Here is a 14,955-nt window from a genome sequence, read left to right as displayed (position 1 = left end):
TCCCTACACCAATGTCTCCCAGAGTTTCCCCCGTATTTTCCAGGAGAAGTTTTATAGTTTGAGGTTTTAGATTTAGATCTTTGGTCCACCTTGAGTTGATTTTTGTCAAAGGTGAGAGGTAGGGGTTCATATTCATCTTTCTGCAGGCAGAAATCCCATTTTTCCAGCACCGTTTGCTGAAGAGGTTTTCCTTTTCCCACTGGATTGACTGGTACCCCTTGTCAAAAATTAGTTGACTGTATGTTTGGTAATTTATTTATGGGGACTCTATTCTATCCCATTGGTCCACATGTCTGTTTCTGTGCCAGTACCATGCTGTTTTGATGACCACAGCTTTGTAGTATATTTTTGGGTCAGCGAGTGAGATGCCACCCACTCCACTCTTATTGTGTAGACTTGCTTTGGCAATACAGGGTCTTTTATGATTCCAGACAAATTTTATGATTGTCATTTCTAGATCTGTGAAGAATGCATCTGGTACTTTGATTGGCATTGTATTAAATATGCAGATTAATTTGGGTAGAATTGCCATTTTGATTATATTAATTCTTCCAATCCAGGAACATGGGATGTCCTTCCACTTTTTTGTGTCATTTCCAGTTTCTTTTTTTAGCTTCTCATAGTTTTCCTTGTGGATGTCTTTAACTTCTTTGGTTAGATTTATTCCAAAATATCTTATACTTTTGGTGGCTATGATAAATGGTATAACTTTTTTCAGTTCTATCTCTGTCTGCCTGTTATTCGTATATAGAAATGCTATCGATTTCTGTATATTGGTTTTATGTCCTGCAACTTTATTGTAATCATGTATTACTTCCATACATGGAGACCATTGAGTCTTCTATGTATACAGTCATGTCATCTGCGAATAGTTTCACCTCTTCTTTTCCTATTCAAATGACTTTTATTTTTTCCTCTTTTCTGATTGCATTTACAAGGACTTCCAGTACTTTATTAAAAAGGAGTGGAGAAAGTGGGCATCCTTGCCTTGTCCCTGTGTTTAGTGGGAAAGCTTTCAGCTTTTCTCCATTCAGGATGATGTTCGCTATGGATTTTTCATAGATGGCTTTTACTGTGTTGAGAAATGGCCCTTCTATGCCAGTTTTGCCTTCATCATCAAACAGGCAATAATCATTATCAGAGAACTCCTTACTGTAGGAATCTGAATATCTGGTCTGTAATTATATGTGTTAACCCTGAAGCTACCATTCTCCCTAAGCAAATAAATCATGATTACATTATGAAATAGAAGCCATACTTAGGAGCTTAAATCTTTTTTTTTTTTTTTTGGAGTGGTTTTTGCTATAGGGCGTGTGCTCTCACCCGAAAGACAGAGAGAGATAGAAAGCGAGAAATCACCCCCCAGGGGGGATGGCCATGTCGCAATCCCTTCTCCTCCATTCTTCTCTCAGGATCTTGGGCACACACTCACATGCACCCAGCGTGAGTTTAAGTCACCAGGTCTGGATCTTGAACTGTGGTCGGCTACATGGGAGTTCAGCAACATAGCCATTACGCTAACTGCTGGTCCCAGGAGCTTAAATCTTGAAATAAATGTAGAGAAGGAAATACTTATAGTTAATTGAGATGACTAACAAGAGATGGCAAGACCCTAGAGACCATCAGTGACTGAAAATTCTACATGGGTAAAAAGGGGAAAATGATTACCAGAGCCATATGAGAGCTGACACTAAGAAAGAGGGTAATCTGATAGAATTTGTACGATTATACTCTTATAATACCAAAAGACAAAATCATACCCAAAACTATAGGATCAAGGCACGTGGTGGGGAGCAGGAGGGAAAAACATTCTTCTTTAGCTCTCCAAGTTTCCAGTCTCCTGTTGGTACCTCTCATTGGTCAAATACAGAAGCCAAATGAAAAGTGACTCCCTTTATCATTAAGGAAGAGAAGAGCAGAGGATAAACCTGGGGGTAAAACAAAGTATCCCTTGAAAAATTATTAATTTACATTCTAAAACGATTTAGGAGACTTCTGTGAAACATTCTTTCTATTAGATTTCCACATTTGAAAAAAATCACAGCAAATATATGATAACCAGAAAAATGTCAGTGTTGTTCAAGAACAAGTTGATCCAATAAATAGTTTTCTAAAGAGGATAAGGAATCTTGAAGGGTTTTGTTGTTAAAAAACATGATTCCTGGGAACCAGCAGTTAGTATAATGGCTATGTCGCTGGACTCCCACATCGTTGACCGCGGTTCGGATCCCAGACCCGGTGGCTTAAAACTCATGCCGGGTGCGTGTGCGTGCGTGCCCAAGATCCCAAGAGGAGAATCGAAGAGAAGGGATTGTGGCGTGACCATTCCCCCTGGGGGGTGATTTCTCGCTTTCTGTCTTTCTGGCGAGTGCACGTGCCCTATAGCAAAAACCTCTCCAAAAAAAAAAAGAAAACATGATTCCTGTTTAAAATTGCTTTGGACTAGGAGAGACCACATGCAGAATGGCATGAAGAGCTTCACAAATCCTCTACTATGCAAAACAGTAACTCATGAAAATTATAATGTGAACAAGCATTTAAAGTCTCTAGAATTTGTCCTAAGAGCATACAGAAAATTGAAAAATATTAGTTGAGAAAAACCCACTTAATTTAGCTAAGAACAAGGATAAATTCTGATATTTGAACCATAATTTACTTCCTCTCCACTGCCAACTCAGCATGATAGAAAGTCTAGTCCATGCAGAAAATAGGGAAGAAAAGAAAGAGAGCTTTCTCTCCCTTAGTCCAGCAAGATGGTATGAGTTCTTTCACAGATGAAAGTAGGAAGGAGGATGGCAGGTGGGCAGACTGTCACGATCACCATTTTCATGCCCCTAAGCCTTGTGAGGGAGAAGCTCTGTTCCAGACAAGAGGAACCAAAGGATCTGGTGCCTCTTCTTCTACACAGTTCCCATTCATAAGCTAAAGCTGCATTCCAGGTGCAGCAGGTCAAGATATCAGGCCCTCACTGTCTTTTTCCCAGTTTGCTCACACAGCACAGGTTTCATGATAATAGAGACACACCTGAAAGACCACAGTTACTGCTTCTGTTTAGTGCATCACACACAGGGCAGAGAGGCACTCTAGGAACAGCAGACAGCTGTCTCTACTTCTAGCTCAGAATACAGGTGCAGAAGTTAGATGCTGAATTATTGATAAAACAGAAGACAGAAGACAAATAGTATATAGAATATCTGTATAAAACTATCAATCAACCAGACCCAGCAGGTATCTATAGAACTCTGTACTTATCAATAATAACAAATCTTTCTAAAGTGCACATTGAAGATTCTGCAGAAGACTCTCTATTAGGCCCTAAACAAAGTTTCAGTAAGTATAAAAGGGTTAAAATTATACAAGTATGTTCTCCAAATACAGTGGGATAAATTAGAAATCTATGACAAATGGAAATTTGTCATATTTACAACTATGTGGAAGTTAAGCAACATACTCCTGAATAAGTAATTAGCCAAAGAGAAAGTCACAAGTATTATTAGAGAATATTTTGTAATGATCAAAACAAATACAGCATACAATTAAATTAATACATGGAAATTTATATCTGTAAATTCCTATATTAAATAATGAAGAAGAAAGCCTGAATCAATAGTCTAACCTTCCACATTAAGTGGAGTGTATTTCCACTTATGGCCCCTGACACTTCATTGGGCCATAAAAGGGAATGAAATACAGATATAAACTAAAACATGGATGAACCTTGAAACACTATACTTAGTGAAACAAGCAAGTTACAGAAGAGCACATATTGTATCATTCCATTTGTATAAAATGCACATGAAAAACAGCATTCCCTTATTGAATTGTCTGAAACCCCTTTTGAAAATCACTCGACCATCCAAAGTAAGTAGATCTATAGAAACAAATTATACATTAGTAGTTGAGCTGGAGAGTTGGGAAAAATATTAAACATTTAAAATTTCTTAAAAAAAAGGAGAAAAAAAACCAGGAAAAAAGGCCTTATTTAATTTATAAATCTAATGCTATGAGTAATTCTGATTCATTGTTTTGAATACCTTAAATAAGGAATTCTCAGGACCAGCAGTTAGCATAATGGCTATGTCGCTGGACTCCCATGTAGTCGACTGCGGTTTGTGTCCTGGACCCGGTGGCTTAAACTCACGCCAGGTGCGTGTGCGTGCGTGCCCAAGATCCTGAGAGGAGAATGGAGGATAAGGGATTGTGGCGTGGCCATCCCCCCTGGGGGGTGATTTCTTGCTTTCTATCTCTCTGTCTCTCTCTCTGTGTCTGGCGAGTGCACACGCCCTATAGCAAAAACCTCTAAAAAAAAAAAAAAATGAATTCTCAAGCTCCAAAGTTCTCAGAAACAACCTTCCTGCCCTTGGAATTAGGCAAGGAATGAATCCCTTAAAGTGTTAATGAGCTTATCCTGAACATGCATGATCTGCAGAGAGACTTCTGGTAGTCTAGAGAAACTGTCAAGCTGATAATGCAATGAAGACTGAAGAAATCCTATAGCTCTGTAGACTTCATTGGTTCTCCTAGGCTCTCTTTTCCTCCCATGATTTACAGGTACACTATCCCTTGGTAAAGTAGCAAATGTGAGCTGTATCCACTGGAAAGCAATGACATTTTGTCTTTTAATGCTATGGTCTGAAAAGTTCATGAAAGCAACAAAACTCTCTAAATATTATAAATGCTGTATGCATGTGGTTTGAGGTAGCTATTTGCTTCTGATCAGAAAATAATTACCAGAGTTGAGACCAGGAGTTGGCGTAATGGCTATGTCGCTGGACTCCCATGTAGTGGACCGCGATTCATGTCCCAGACCCGGTGGCTTAAAACTCATGCCGGGTGCGTGTGCGTGTGTGCCCAGGATACCTAGAGGAGAATGGAGGAGAAGGGATTGCAACGTGGCCATCCCCCCGGAGGGTGATTTCTCACTTTCTGTCTCTGTCTCTGTCTGTCTGGCGAGTGCATGTACCCTACAGCAAAAACCTCTCCAAAAAGAAAAAAAGAAAAAAGAAAATAATTACCAGAGTCTAATTTTTTAAAAAAATGCATGACTAAGATTATTCAGTATTATGTGGAAAGCTATGAAGTCTGACATCAGTTCAGTCTAAAGTGATTTCCAGTTAATTATTTATAAGCACAAAGTTAAAAATATCCACTGAAAAGAGTAGAGTTTCAGTGACTTTTGAAGAGACAAGCAAGAAATGGAATCTCAGTGACCAAAAGAATCAGTGTGATGCTGGCTTCTTGAAGCCAAAAGCAGCTCAGACTAAATCACAGTGGTGTAGATGTCCAACCGCTTTATGTCTCATGAATTTGGCAAGATGTTATCTCAGAATTTCATTTAGGTCCCTAATTTTGTCACCCATGATGAGAGACAACTAATAAAAACAAACACTACATTGATGCCCAAGCAGTACTTCCTGCACCACCACTTTTTGATACAATATTACTAACTCTGGGTGACTGTTAAACACCTGGACAGTTACACATAGTTACTAGAATAATCAGTAATAGCTACGAATGTCTATAATGTAATCTAATGAGATCAGGATTTAGAACTCATCTCTGTATAGACAATGCTTTGTTCTTCTTGACTTTTCACTTAAGGATTCTCTTATCAAGTCCAGTCAGAGGTCAAGCAGATCTGTGATCTTAAAGTTTAGGGCAGGAAATTGTGGGAATTATATAAATAATGATTCCTATTCTACCAAGGAAAAATATTCTCTCATATCCTTCTTTAGTTGGGTAAAAATGATTTTTTAGTGTAAAAACAGTTGTGTGGGCAAACTAACGTGTGGTGTGTTTGATTAAATCAAAAGAATGTATACATCTTAGAAAATAATAGAAACCCTGATTGGGACTACAATGAGTTACACTATGGATTCTTTCTTAAATTCATGTTAGAAGATTTAATGGAAAGGCAAGACCAATTTTAATTTTTATCTGATGAACTCAAGCTTTTTTTCCAGGAGTCATTTCAGCATCACACCTGAATACCCAGTATCTGTCAACATCAAGTCTCTGACAGATTAGTGGGCAAAGGGAATACTGCTGTTTGATTAAACTATATGATTGCAAATTCCTATTCTTAGTGTCTTAAATTCTTTTTTTTTTATAGGAAGATAATTCTACTTAAAAAGAGAATGAGATAGTATTTTAATTAAGTGTTCAAAAGAAAGTTCATTTATAACTAATCATGGAAATTTCTTGGTTATGTATTTAATTTTCAGTACTCTCAAAGCAGTGCTTTCCTAAGTGGTTGACTGAGTGTAGATGAAGCATACCAGTTGAGCCTAAATGTGTAGAAAATCTTTAGCTATCTGCCCTTGTCTGGATACCGATTTTGGTTTTTCATTACAATTTTCTTGAGATTTTTCAGTAGCTTAACAATGGAAGAATGATTCCATGAAAGTGGAATGTAAAACACCTTTTCTTTAACCCTTGGGAGCAAAGAGTGAAAGAATCAAAAAAGAAGCAAATGGAAAGCATTGGAAGAACATAAGCTTTCTAACTATTTTTTTCTATGCATGAACTATATGTAAATCACAAGAGTCATTGTCATAGATAATGAATAGTTCCTATAAAATCTTACTTGTCGTTACGCCCACATAGTCTAACCCAGAGTATCAACCAAGCATCAAAATACACTTCCAAGACTTTTTTTGCAGTGTGAATGTCCATTAGAAGATCATTGTCTAAAAGTTTAAAAGCTTATTCAAGACTGACTTCATTCTTCTTTCATATGACATTTAAAATTTGTAGTTGCTCTTATGCTTGGATTTACACAGACACCCAGGGCCCAGGTCCAGAGACTCTGATTCAGACTTGGGTAAAAACTTGAGTGAAAAGAAAAAAAAATCACTGTTTTTTAAAAGACAGCCATATAGGAGTAAACAGGTGGTGTGGTAGTTCAGAGACTGGACTCCCACATGGCTGATGTGGTTTGAGTCCTGGGCCTGATGGTTCACTTTCTCACTTTCCTTCGCTCTCTTTCTCTCTTATCAAATTAAAATAATTATAATAATAATAAATGAAACAGTTATTTAAAAAAATACTTCCAGGTGATTCTAATGTGCAGCAGGCACGAATCCAGTACCACTGTCCAAAAACAGTGCTTCTCAAATAGTAAAGCACATGCGAGCCATCTGGTGATGCTGTTAAAATGCAGACCATTCCAGTTTTTCCAGAATATGAATTTTTAAATGCTAAACTAGGAATGTTCTGGGCAAACTGGGACAACTGGTAAATGTAATTATGGGCCTATGGACTATATTTTATGTAGTAAGATACTAGAATAAATATTCTTAAACTTTAGCATACTTAAGAAAAACCCAAGCTTCTTTATTTTTATTTTATTATTATCATTGTTATTTTATACATTTAATCACTATACATCATTTAGTTTGTATAGAGAATTTACCCAACATGAAATACACCCCAGACCAGTCCAGTTGAGAATACTATACAATACAGATCATCATCAACAGGCAATAAAACATTTCTGTGTTCCACAAACATCTTACCTCTCATTTTTTTTCTTTTTTTCTCTTTTTTTTATCTTTCCCACACTCTTCCCCTCCCCAAATCCCTTCCACACTGTCTCCAATGTCCATAACTATATTCAATGCTTTCGTGTCCTCCAATCTTTCAGACTCTACCATAAAGTGTGGATACTTGGTATATGTTAAATGGAGACATACAATGTCTCCACAAACATCTTACCTCTCATTTTTTTTCTTTTTTTCTCTTTTTTTTATCTTTCCCACACTCTTCCCCTCCCCAAATCCCTTCCACACTGTCTCCAATGTCCATAACTATATTCAATGCTTTCGTGTCCTCCAATCTTTCAGACTCTACCATAAAGTGTGGATACTTGGTATATGTTAAATGGAGACATACAATGTCTCTCTTTCATAGCCTGACTTGCTTCACTCAGCAATAAATCTTCCATATTCATCCACTTTCTATCAAATGCCAGGGTCTTGTTTATTATGGCTGAATAGTATTTCATGGAGTATATGTGCCACACTTTTTTGACCCATGTGTTCATGGACATTTGGGTTGTTTCCATGTTTTAGCAATCGTGAGTAATGTCACAATAAACACAGATGGGCAAGTACTTTTCCAACTGAGCATTCTCCTGGCCTTTGGGTATATACCCAGGAATGAAATTGCTGGATCATATGGTAGTTCTATTTGTAGGTCTTTGAGGAACCTCCATATTGTTATCCACAGTGGCTGGACAAATTTACCAACAGTATAGGAGAGTTCCCCTTTCACCACATCCTCACCAGCACTTATCATTCTTTGTTTTGTTTTTAATCTTCTCCATTCTGATCAGAGTTAGGGGCATCTCATTGTGGTTTTGAGCTGCATCTCCCTTATGATGAGGGATCTTGAGCATTTTTTTCATATACTTTTTGGCTGTTCATATGTCTTCCTTAGTGAGTTTATTTGTTTGTTTGTTTTTGTTTTGTTTTGTTTTGTTTTGTTCAGCTCTCTTTCCCATCTTTTAATTAGGTTAATCGTTTTTTTTTTCCCAGGTAGGCCACTTGAGTTCCCTATGTATTCTGGATTCTGGTTATTAGTCTTTTTTCTGGGGCATAGTTTACAAAAAATATTCTCCCATTCTGAGGGTCATTTATTCAAACTAATTACCTCATCCTTCATTGTGCAGAAACTTCTTAATCTGATACAGTCCCACTTGTTTATTTTTGGGATTATTACCTGTGCTTTGGGGCTTTACTTAAGTCTTTGCCTATCCCAATGTATAAGAGACCTAGGAATAAATCTAACCAAGGAAGTCAAAGATCTCTTCAAGGAAATCTATGAAAATCTTAAAAAAGAAATTGAAAATGACAAAAAAAAAAAAAAAAGGGGAAAGACATCCCATGTTCCTGGATTGGGAAAACTAATAAAATCAAAATGACAGTTCTACCCAAATTATCCTACATATTTAATGCAATCCCTGTGAAATTACAAGAGACATTCTTCAAAGATCTAGAAAAGACAATTATAGAATTTGTCTGGAATCATAAAAGATTCTGTACTGCCAAAGCAATCCTATGTAGAAAGAATAGTGGGCGTCATCTCACTCCCTGAGCCCAAAATGTATTACAAAGCTTTAATAATCAAAACAGTGTAGTATTGGCACCAAAACAGACAGGTGGACCATATAACAGAATAGAGACTCCCGAAATAAACTCCAAAACATACAGCAAAATGATTTTTGACAAAGGGTACCAGTCAATCCAGTGGATAAAGGAAAACCCCTTTAACAAATGGTGCTGAAAAAACTTGGTATCAGCATGCAGAAAGATGAATATGAACCCCTATCTGTCACCATTAACAAAAATCAACTCGAAGTGGATCAAACCTAAGATCTTCCCATCTATAAAACTATTGGTGGAAAACACTGGGGAAACCCAGGCTGCTTTTTAAAACTGACATTACTGGTTCCTAACTCAGAATATCCCTGTGGGTCTGGGATGGAATTAGGATTATTTATTTATATACTCACCAGTGAGAAACAGAGACACAGAGAGAAAGAAAGTGAGAAATCATCACCCAAAAGGGATAGCCATGCCACTGTCCCTTTAGGTTGTGGACATGCATGCACACACAGCTGGCGTGATTTTCAAGCCGTCAGGTACAGGACTCAAACCACAGAGTCAGCCATGTGGGATCCAGTTCCTTAATCTCCACACCACCTGCTGGCCCTGGGTTTACAATTTTACATTGATTAAAAAGAACCTAGATAATATTGTTGCTATTAGTCTAGGGAATATTCTTTTCAATCACAAGTCAAAATCAGCAGTTCTCAAATTTGCCTGCAAATTGAAATTGCCTAGAGAGCTGCTTTCCCCCCCACCCCCGCCGAGATTTTTCCTATAGGGAGTGTGCTTGCTGGAGAGACAGAGAGAGATAGAAATTGCAAAATCCCCCCTCCCCATGGGGGAACGGCCACGCCACAATCCTGTCTCCTCCATTCTCTTCTCAGGTTTTTGGGCACACATGCACATGCACCCAGCATTAGTTTCAAGCTTTTGGGTTCAGGGCTCCAACTTTGGTTGATCATGTGGAAGTCCAATAATGTAGTAACCATTACACTTGCTGGTCCCAGCCTAGCGAGCTTTTAAATTATGGATGCCTGTTCTTCATCCTCAGTTCATTGTTCTGAGGTCCAGTCTGGGATTTTACAAAGCACGCTGAATGATTTTAATGTGCAATCAAGGCTGAGATTTATAGAGAATACGTATAAGTACCTGTAGTTCAAATATAAATTAGATCTTGGGTATTCGATGTTTATGTTTATTCATGTCTCTCTCTGTTCTGCCAACACAGAATATCATGAACGAACAGAGATTAAAAGTCTGAATCCATATAGAGCTATTTCCTTTTCTTGATGTATTTCTCACCATAGACCTAAAGAAGAAGTATATAAATCGGGTTCAAAATTCTCCACTTGAGAGCAGGCTCTGCCTCTATCTCTACCTCTGGCTACTTGTGATCATTGCAGATCTTTAAAGGCAAACAGACAGGAGTGCCCTCTTGGAGCAAGGTCTGTTCTATCTCTTGGGTTCACTTTTTCCTGCCTTTCCTTCCCTTTTCCCTTATTTTCCTATACACTTTCATCCATCTCTGTATTACTCTTTTTAAACTATTATTAAAAGAGCTACTACCACCACCACCTCTACCACACAATAGCAGACCTATAAAACAATTTTCCAGCTTAGTTTTTATTCATTAGGAGAAATCATATTCACCTTTTTATTGTTTCTTGTGATATTTAATCTTAATTTTTCACAGTAACAACTCATACTGTTGTTGAGAATTTTATAGTTTCTGATGTAATCTATTTAAAATTTTATGTAAAACACAAGAATTTGAAATTTTATGTACTACTACCCTCTAAGAAGTTATCACCTTCCCTACCATTCTCCACTATATTTATGTCAACCTTTTTTGTTGAGATCAATATTTAGCATGTGTTATCATGAATATATAAACATCATTTGCAGTTAAATCACAAATTCTAATTTATTTTTTATAAAATTTTTGTTTTCCCTAGTATTCAGTCACCTGTTTTTCTTTGCTTATTTGCTTATTTTTCTACATAATCCTATCTACCTTATATAACTCTTCACTTGCCTTGGTGCTTTAACCAGAAGAAACATTTTCTGAGGCTCTTGCATAGATTTTTCCAATGTGTCTTATCAACCTAGGTAAGAAAATGAGAATTACAAGGGATTGTCATATACACTTTTCAGTACACTTGCTCTGTCAAATTGTTTTTTAATACTCCACTCAGTCCAGAAATGAGTTTAACAGTTTTCTGTAGCATAGTAATTTCCAAAATGCATGTGTGAGGTCACTGAGCCGTTTTGCTCCTCATCAGAGTTAAAGGAATTGTATTAATCTCTTCACTGTCTGCCCTCCCATACAGCAGAATGACTGATTGCTTGGCATATGTTAGAATATCACATGGTACCAAACAGATGGAAGCCATTCAGCCAGAGCTGGGCTGGGCAAAGATCTACTTCACAATTTTGTTTGTAAAGAAAAACAATTGGGAGGGCCTCCTTTGTTTCCTCTTCTGATATTTGGATTCTGAAGTAGGAAGGGGAAAAAAAATCACCCTGAACAAATTACTGTCACATTATTGATCTGATTTCTGTTCTATGAGAACACATTTGTAGTTTATCCACAAAAATAAGATAAATGCTCCAAATTAATCAATTAATGCAGGACATTCTAAAATACATATGTATATATATTTTGTGAGTGTGCTAGAGGGCACATGTACTCACCAGAAAGAGAAAGAGAAAGAGAGAGAAGGAGAGTAGTAAAACACCTCTCATGGGGAACAATCACTTTGTAATCTGTTCTCTTCCATTATGTTCCTTTCCAGAGTTTGCACACACACACATACATGTTCCTGGTGTGTTTCTCAAGTCACTGGGTTCACAACTTGAACTGTGCTTTCAGCTAAGTAAGGTTCATCTGCCCCAACCAACAGGCCATGAATTGGACCTGTAAAATAGATTTTAAAGATTAGTCTTTATATCAGAAATAGAAAATTGGTAATATCATTGCAACTTTGGGTCTTTTCCTCTAATTTACTTCCTATATCTCTGGTCCACGTATTTATTTCAGTTAATGTTTATAATACACTTAATTTACTAGGCACTAATCTAAGAACTGGAGTTAGTTTGAGAATAACATGTACATTCTATTAGATAGAAAATAAAACAAGAAATAACCTAAGTGTTTTTTTTTTTTAATTCCATGTCAGGATAACAAATACTATGAAGAATAGGATCACAAGTTAAGCAAGAAGATTACTCATGGAGCATGTACTCACATGCACACAACACACACACACACACACAAATGTACGCATACTTGCTAAAACCAATAAACCAATAAAAGTTGTAATTTTTTAAGAGAGAGTTTTGCTATAGGGCACATGTATTCGCTGGAGAGACAGAGAGAGATAGAGAGACAGAAAGTGAGAAATTATCGTCCGGGGGATGGCCACGCCACGTTTCCTTCTCCCACATTCTCCTCTTGAGATTTTGGGCACGCACGCACACACACCTGGCATGAGTTTTATGCTGCTATGTCTGGGACTCAAACCATGATCGACTCTGTGGGAGTCCAGCGATGTAACCATCATACCATCTGCTGGTCCCATACTTGTATTTTATACAATTGTAATGAACACCAGCTGGTGGTGTGTTTAAGGTGCTAGACTCCCACATGGCTGACTACATTTCAAGTCCTGAACCCGGCGCTTAGAAATCACACTGGATACATGCATGTATGGTTTCAAAATTTCAAGAGGAAAATGGAGGAGAAGGAATTACCATATGGTTATCCTCCCTGGGGGATGATTTCTTACTTTCTCACTGTGTTTCTCTCACTATGGTAAGCACACTCACCCTGTGGCAACAACCTAAAACAAAATAAGCAAAAAAGCATGAACAGTTTAAAAAAAATTATGATTAAATTTAACAAAAGAAGGGCTAGGTATATGTTATTGCAAGTGTGCACTTGCACTCACCAAAAAAGAGAGGGAGAAATCCCCACAAAGGGTCCTGGTCATAATTTGGTCATTTTTCTTTCACTTCTGACAGGGTAGGCCCTATGGTCTAGTGGGTAAGGGAAGTGATCCCCACATGGCCAACTGTCATTTGAAGGGCAGCTCTAGCAGCTGAAAAAACTGACAGCTGTGTGCATATGTGTGCCCAGAATGAATCTTGACAGGATGGAGAAATGCAGAAGTGGTTGTTGCATCACCACACTCCACTACTGGGGTGCTTTCTCCCTGCCTGTTTCTTTGTCTCTCTCTGGTGGGTGCATAGCCCTACACCAAGAAAAACAAGCAAACAAACAAAAAACAACAACAACAAAAAAGCCTAGTCAAATTGATTCACTGCTAAGTGGCTTTTGAGACAAAATGCTCACCATATGAATTAACTGAAAAGCTGAAAATATGAAACAGTTTTCTTTCAAGGGTAATACTCTATCAGAATCTGTTGATCAGACACAGGCAACAGTGGGGCAAAGACAGTTGCCTGAAGAAAGGGTTCAGTATTCCATGTGGTCAGTTTACCAGAAGCAGGCAGGAACAACACTGTGCAACATGGCCTGTGTCACCATGTGACAAATGGGAGAATTGTTGACAGACTTCCTAAGTTTGTCATTTATATACACAATAGTAGTTTTTGCATCAGTATCTTTAACTGTGTGTCCAGTTCTTGATAGTGGACATCATATCATGCCTGGTTCAGTGATGAATCCAGGAAGACATGCTCATGACTGGGTGGTGCTGGCTCAATCAGCATCTTGATTGTAGTCAGTCTTGTCAAGGATAAGATCTTACGATGACTAGCTCCCTGAGTGTCTAATGAGCAGCAATAATTATGTCATATCATGACTCCAAAGAGAGTAATCTTTGATAAGCCAGCCTGTAGTCTTCTGAGTGGCAGCCCAAGTCTTTGTTAGTAACCCAAAAAACAGGTCAATAAACTCTGTCATACATATCTGATCCATAGGAATATTATCTGAGGCAAGGTTGATAACTTGTTTAGCCTGTAGTAGTCACTGGCTCTTACTGTAGTGATTTTCCATTGCCCCTGTGAGCGACTTGGAGCACTCCTGCTGCACTTTTCCAGTAACTCTTTCTCTGGTCTTGGTCATTTCCTCACGTGCATACTCAGCTGAAGTCTTAAGACAGCCTTCTGTATGTCTCTAGAGGTCTGTTCTTTCTGGACTCGAAACTCTGTTTTCTCAATGCAGTGAGACTACTGAACTCTGTTAGATTCCTCACTCCTCTGCATTAAGCACTATCTACAGGTATTTAGCTGGGGAAATCTCAGGGTGGATCTAGTATGTTTCTATTCCCAGTGATTAGTGTTCTCTGCCACTAGTTATCCAATGTTTGAAACTGTTATTTCTTACATTTGATACAGTTTATACTTTCTTCCGGATGAGAAGGTAAACCTAGCCCTTTTATCATGGCGCAAAGTGGAAACTCCCTCTTCTCTTCCACAGTTGGAACAATATGAAGGGACTTCTCTTTAGAAGGGTCTGATAGATTGACGGGGGAAAAAATAAGATTGCATAGGATATATCCAGAAATAAAAATTGTCCAAAATATTATCTGTCATTTGAAGCTAAATAGGTGAGTCTGGAGGACATGATATTAGGTATAATTAGCCATGCACAAAGGAATAAATATTACATGTTCTCCCTCATATGCAGAAATTGAAAAAAAATTGACCTCTTAGAAGTAGAGGTGAAGGTAAGACCAGCAGTTAGCGTAATGGCTCTGTTGCTGGCCTCCCATGTAGTCTACTGTGGTTTGAGTCCCAGACCGGGTGGCTTAAAACTCACGCTGGATGTGTGTGCGTGCATGCCCAAGATCCTGAGAGGAGAAAGGAGGAGAAGGGATTG

Source organism: Tupaia chinensis, unplaced genomic scaffold (genome assembly GCF_000334495.1).
Source record: "Tupaia chinensis unplaced genomic scaffold, TupChi_1.0 Scaffold000276_1, whole genome shotgun sequence".
NCBI classification, from domain to species: Eukaryota; Metazoa; Chordata; class Mammalia; order Scandentia; family Tupaiidae; genus Tupaia; species Tupaia belangeri.
This window is presented reverse-complemented; position numbering follows the sequence as displayed.